The sequence below is a fragment of the Gadus chalcogrammus genome, chromosome 14 (assembly GCF_026213295.1).
Source record: "Gadus chalcogrammus isolate NIFS_2021 chromosome 14, NIFS_Gcha_1.0, whole genome shotgun sequence".
Taxonomy (NCBI): Eukaryota; Metazoa; Chordata; class Actinopteri; order Gadiformes; family Gadidae; genus Gadus; species Gadus chalcogrammus.
The window spans coordinates 23,359,669-23,366,168 of record NC_079425.1 but is presented as its reverse complement, the minus strand read 5'-3'; the positions used below and the strand labels follow the sequence as shown (position 1 = coordinate 23,366,168).

The 6,500-nt window shown below is 49.3% G+C and overlaps 1 protein-coding gene across 1 annotated transcript in view; it reads right to left on the bottom strand.

Moving 5' to 3' along the window:
• hcn4 (hyperpolarization activated cyclic nucleotide-gated potassium channel 4) overlaps positions 1 to 6,500 on the bottom strand; it is a 90,115-nt gene that overhangs the window by 29,411 nt on the left and 54,204 nt on the right. The window lies entirely within an intron of this gene.

The following is a 6,500-nucleotide window of genomic DNA, read 5'->3' as shown; positions in this document are numbered from 1 at the left end:
GTGTTGTGTGTGTGTGTGTGTGTTTGTGTGTGTGTGTGTGTGTGTGTGTGTGGTGTGTGTGTGTGTGTGTGTCTGTGTGTGTGTGTGTGTGTGTGTGTATACACATGTGGGTGTGTTCACATGTGTGTGTGTGTGTGTGTGTGTGTGTGTGTGCGTTCATATATGTCTGTGTGTACACATATGTGTTCTGTTCTGTGTGTTTGATGGTCTGCGTAAACAGAGCCAGAAGAGAAGGAGCAAAATGGTACGGGCCGTTTTTTAATGTGTGCGAACATTCTCACGCAACCAGCAGTCACGTAACACACGTCCCTCCGGGTGCGTCTGTTGTGTGTTGAACCTGTCCTCTGCGCTGGTGTCGATGGAGGAGGGCAGTGTAGGAGGTGGGGGTGCGGTGGACGGTAATTAGTTTGCTATCTTTAAGATAACAAATGAAATTACTTTAGTTTTAGTTAAGTTACTTTAATTTATTAACTTATTCTTTATTTACCACATTTAAACATTTGCATGGGAGTGCCGCCCATGACAACGGTTGTCAAGGGCAAGATAATAGAAAAAAAACGCCCAATGAGTGTCCAATGTCATCCCCCCCCCCCCCCCCTGCCCAGCCCCCAGAAACAACAACACATGAATTCATGCAGACGCGATTCCCCATAAATCATCATTTGATTGGTCCATCAGGAGAGCCGATAGAAACGTCTGGGCGCTGGGGCTGTCACCAGATAATCCTGAGTGTGTCTGCCGCTGCTGGGAGCCACCGAATGAGCAACCATGGAGCTAACTGGGTTAAGGACCAAGAGGATTACCTGGGCCTGGCCGCTGCCAGCGCCCCTTAGTGACTCACTCTGTCATGGTGGCTATTTGGCAGCTCCACAACACCGCCAGTCTGAGCTCCATGTGAGGGAGAGGGCGAGAGAGGCAGGGATACAGAGAGAGAGCGAGATGGAGGGAGGAAGCGAGAGAGAGGGGGGGGAGAGAGAGAGAGAGGGAGAGAGAAAGAGAGCGGGGAAGAGGGAGGAGAGAGAGAGAGAGAGAGAGAGAGAGAGAGAGAGAGAGGAGAGAGAGAGAGAAAATAGAGAGAGAGTCTGATGACGAAAATGAAACGAGAGTGCAGGGGAAAAACCCTATTGGATCTCGATCCAGCCTTTTCAGAGATTAAAGATTAAAAGTGACTCGGTTCCAGAAACAAGTTCTAGTGACGACTGAAGTAATGATGGGGAGCCAGATTTCAAAGCAGCCGTTTAATCCCTGACACTCCTTCTCCTCTCTCCATCTCTCTCTCTTTCTTCCCCTATACCTGTGGTTTAATAGGTCACTGGTTCAGCCGCCCGCCTGTGGAGGATGCCGCGACTTAGACACAAAGAGACAGCTCCCCAGAGCCCCTGGGAGTCTGAGGGACCCCCAGACCACCCAGCCCTGCTTCAGCCTCAAGCTGCTCATCAGGTAGGGGAGGAGAGAGGGAAAGAGGTGGGAGAGAGAGGGAGGGAGGGAGGGAGGGAGGAGGGAGGGAGGGAGGGAGGAGGGAGCGAGAGAGGGAGGGAGGGAGGGATGGAGGTAGGGAAGGAGAGAAGGGAGTGAATTAGAGCGGGTTGACTTGTAACCGGAAGGTTGCTAGTTCAATCCCCAGCTCCTCCTAGCTGTGTGTTGATGTGTCCATGAGCAAGGCACCTCACCCTAACCTCCCGACGAGCTGGCTTTTGCCGTGTATGGTTGACACCACCGTCTATGTTAATGTGTGTATGAGCGGTTGTCAGTCGCTTTGGACAAAAGAATCCACCCGGGCGTTAAGAGAGCTACGGTGTTCCTCTCCAACGCTAGGCTGTCAGAACCAGAATCATCTTATTGGCCGAGCCTGTGGAGCATAATCTAATTGCTAATCTAATAGCTTATCTGGAGGCAAATCTAGACAGGCGGAAGCTCCAAGAGAAAACCAGGCAGCCGTACTACATTTCCCAGAGGCCTTGTGGTGCTTTTGGATAACTGGGAGCCGAGCCAGTGTTTGTGGGCTTAAGTGATAGGCATCATTTAGATAGAGAAATGCCAAGGTGCATTTTGGGTGGTTTGATGTGTTCATGTTACCTGGGACAACCAAGGCACTGCCTAGGTATCTATGTCCATCCTTTTAACTGAAATACGAATATTGGTACAATCTTTGTTGTTAATACCTTGTATTACACATCAAAGGCCATTGTGTCCAGGAGCTTTCTCTGTGTCCATGCTGGAGTCTACACTGTAAGCTCTCAGCTTCCTATAGCAAACACTCTGCAGCAGCCTGCCACTGTGTACATTCACGTGAATAAATCAGGCTGTCTCTGAATAAATGAGCTGGCCTACGGTTCATGAGTTGGTAGTGATGCAAATGAGCATTTGTGTGTGTGTGTGTGTGTGTGTGTGTGTGTGTGTGTGTGTGTGTGTGTGCGTGTGCGTGCGCGTGTGCGTGCGTGCGTGCGTGCGTGCGTGTGTGTGTGTGTGTGTGTGTGTGTGTGTGTGTGTGTGTGTGTCTGTGTCAAGTAACGGGAAAGTGAGTTGACCAAGGCAATGTTCTCTTGACACAATCATTTATACACTCTTATATACACTTGCTAAAACCAACCTTCCAAAACACACTTCTATAAACCCGCACACACATGCACACACACACACACACACACACACACACACACACACACACACACACACACATGTAAACACACACATACACACGCACACACTCACACACACACAGACTTCTAATCTCGCTGCACGCGATAGTTCAGTGAGCAGCTCATCCCAGCGGACTACCTGTTTACCGACACTGAGTCAGAACTCCCCAATAGTCCCCAACCACTAACCATCACCTCCATCTCTAACTCCTCCACAAGCCTTACGTCCACTCCAACCTCACAATCAACAGCAACTATTGTTTTGTCTTTATTTAGCTTTAAAATGTACTCCAGCCATGTCCCCCCACCACCTCAACCCCCATCCCCACCGCCACCATCACCTCTGCTTCCAGCACACCTCCACCTCCAACAACATCATCCCCACCTCTATCACCTCACAACCATAAAGTCAACCACTATCATCTCCACCACCACTATCACTCTCACCTCCACTTCAACCAGCACCACCGCCTCCATCACCACCGCCTCCATCACCACCACCTTCACATCAGTCTACCATCACCAACACCACCATAACTCTACAACCATCACCTCCATCACCACCACCACAACCAAAACCCCCTCCAAAACATCACCACCACCACCACCACCACATCACCATCACCTCTACCACCACCATCACCATCTCCTCCACAATCAGATGCGGTACATCCACCACCACGACCCCCTGTACTGATGCAGCCACCAATTAATTTCATGAATGGCTAACTCGTGTTTGCTAACAAACTCCCAGTGGTTCTCAGCTTAAGTTTGCCTCACTCTCTCCCTCTCCCTCCCTCTCCCTTTCCCTCTCCTATCTCCCTCTCTCTCTTTCTCATACTCTCTCCCTCTCTCTCGCTGCACATTGGAAAGCACGCCGCTGCCAGGATAGTTGCAGGATAATGGAGTGAAATACGCAAACCCTGGGGGTTCTCTATCACATTGGTGCGGGGAAAATAATAATAATTGCAGATCCAAGGCTTAAGATTAAAGCGCGCCGCGGTTGAGTCGCGGCATCGCTTGCCGCCTTTGGAGCCGCAGTTCGGGTTCCCCTATAGCTGTCTTTTTGCAAAGAAAAAATAACTGTTTCAATTTCGGCAGCTCTTCTCTAAGATAGTTGACATTAATCTCCATCGCAAACAAGCTGTTGAAAATGTATATTGTGCTTGCAGAAGACGCTCACAGAGAGAAACCGAGTTGTTGCTGTGGAAGGGACAAAAACGCGCGGCCGCCCGACTAAAACGACCGTCTGTGAGCCTATGGAGTCGGCTTCTCATTAAACACCCGATCGTGACTTATTAGAATAACTGCAGCGTTAAGGCGGTTATGGAGAGACAGGGAGGGGCTGGTGTCTTGGAGGAAGCTGTGGAGGAATGCTTTTTTTAAATGTTGATTAGTTTTGGCACAGGCAGAGATATGGCCACCATCTTTCTATTATTTCTGAGGGACCCCTAGGGAGAGGGCAGGCAGAGCGGCCGAGCGGAGAAGACGTAATTAAACTTCCACAGGAGGGTCATAAGCTGTTAAATGCTCTGCCGCTGTTTCTCATTACTTAAACAGTGTAGACTAAATGATATGCTGTCACTGGGCAAACTAATTGGTATTTGGTGAGGGCAGTATGGCACACATCATCCCCTACATGTGTCACATACACTGGGGCGGAGGGGGGTGGAGGGCAGGACTTAAGAGGGTGTGTGTCTGTGTGTGTTTGTGTGTGTGTATGTAGGGTTGTATGCGGTGCACATGCGCTTGTGTGTGTGCAAATGTGTCTTTTTATGTGTCTGTGTCTGTGTGAGTGTGCGTGTGTACGTGTGTATATGTGTGTGCGTGTGTGTGTGTGTGTGTATGTGTCTAAGTGTGTTTGTATGTGTGTGAGAGTGTGTGTTTGTGTATGCGTGTGCAGGTGTGTCTGTCTGTGTGTGTATGTGTGCATGTCTGTGTGTGAGAGTGCATTTGTTTGTGTGCGTTCATGCGTGTGTGCGTGTATGTGAGAGTGCATGTGTGTGTGTGTGTGTGTGTGTGTGTGTGTGTGTGTGGTGTGTGTGTGTGTGTGTGTGTGTGTGGTGTGTGTGTGTGTGGTGTGTGTGTGTGTGTGTGTGTGTGTTGGTGCTGCTCTGACCCTCATCAGCAACACTTCAGCAATCAGTCTATAGCATGCCGGGGTTACGGTGAAAGGCTTTAATAATACAGCCTAAAACCCTCTATAATTGACGTTATAAAACGTCTACTAGAAATTACAAGGCACCAAAGCTCCTATCTTCTGAAATGTGTAATATTGTACTTTAACATGATATGCAAGTCAGCCAGCAATCTGCTCCAGGGTGCTATTTTACTACATTCATTACACACTCTCAACATCAGGAGGCACCACTCTGTGAATGTCACATGTGTTCATTGAATGAATGAATCGAATGTATTGCAACAATATGTGTAACAGGCTTTATTATTAATCGTGGATGCTGCAGCAACCTCTCCCTGTGACGTAGGAGCGTCTAGAGAAATCGCGTTTACCCGCGGCAAAGTGAAATACAACAAATAACAGTATAATAGGAAGTGGGGTGCGCACATCACCAAGACATTTGTGTAGCAACGTCAAAGTGTTTAGGCGGTGGTATTCCGTTAAGTATTGATCTGTTTGTGGGATGGAAAAGTTTTTTTATTATCGCGACCCCTACGCACGCTTCCTGATATATACTCAACGCGGCAGACACGCTTTCCTTTGATTTGTTCACGGTGGCTCCCTGGAGAGCTGAGCTCCAGCCGTGGGTGTGAGGGAGAGGGTTAACCCCCCCTCCCTCCACTCAGAGAGAGATCTGAGGGGTGTGGGGGAGAGAGTTCCCCCCCCCCCCCACCCTCCGCATAAGGCGAGATCTGGGGGTGAGTGCCGCTGCCATGTTGCCGGAGTGAGGCTAAGAGCCTAGCTAGGATGACTTGACATCTCCATCGTATTGCTGGATCACAAACCAACGGCAGCCCAGGAAGAACTCAGCTTATGTGGTCCTCTCTGGGTGGTGTGTCCACCATTTTAAACACCAGAACATAAAACGGTCCGGACCTAAATGTACAAAATGTATGCGTGCTGTTTTGCAGATCTTTTCAGCCGATGAGTCTCACAAAACCATTAGCGCAAACGTTATGGTGTCGCATTCGGGTGTCAACAGGAAACAACACCCACACACAGACAAACATGCACGCGCAAATGCACGCACACTGTTGTGTGTTGCACAGTGTTGTCAAGAAACTGGGTTTTCTAACTTTGATGCAATACCTTGAAAGATATCAATATTCTATCCATTTTTGATGCATACTATACAATATTTTTTTTAGATGGAGAAATAAATATAACAAGGTTATAACATAGAGCGAGGAATCGCCGCTGGTACCGAGTGTATCGATACTGCGGTTAAACAGTACTGAAATCGTTGTTAATATTCAGTGTAGATCAAAATCTATATTTTCTTGAAAACGCTATCGCACACAGAAAGACAACGCATTCCTCCACAACATGTGTGTGCTCCCCGGCCCTGCGGGGGTCACTCACCCCCGAAGTAGGAGCCGTCGGAGAGCTTGGTCTCCTTGTTGCCCTTGGTCAGCGCCGACCACGCCGTGCTGGATGAAGTACATCTTCTTGCCGATGGTGCCCTCCCGGATGATGTAGTCGCCCGGCTGGAACACCTCGAACCGCAGCTTGGTCAGCATGGAGGTCACGAAGTTGGGGTCGGCGTTGGCAAACAGAGGCATGGACGCCACCAGCTTACGGCAGTTGAAGTTGATGATCTCCTGCGTGGGCGGACGCGAGGGGACACGCACAGTAGTGAACAAATGCACAGGCACACAAAGACGAGCAAACACACACACCAC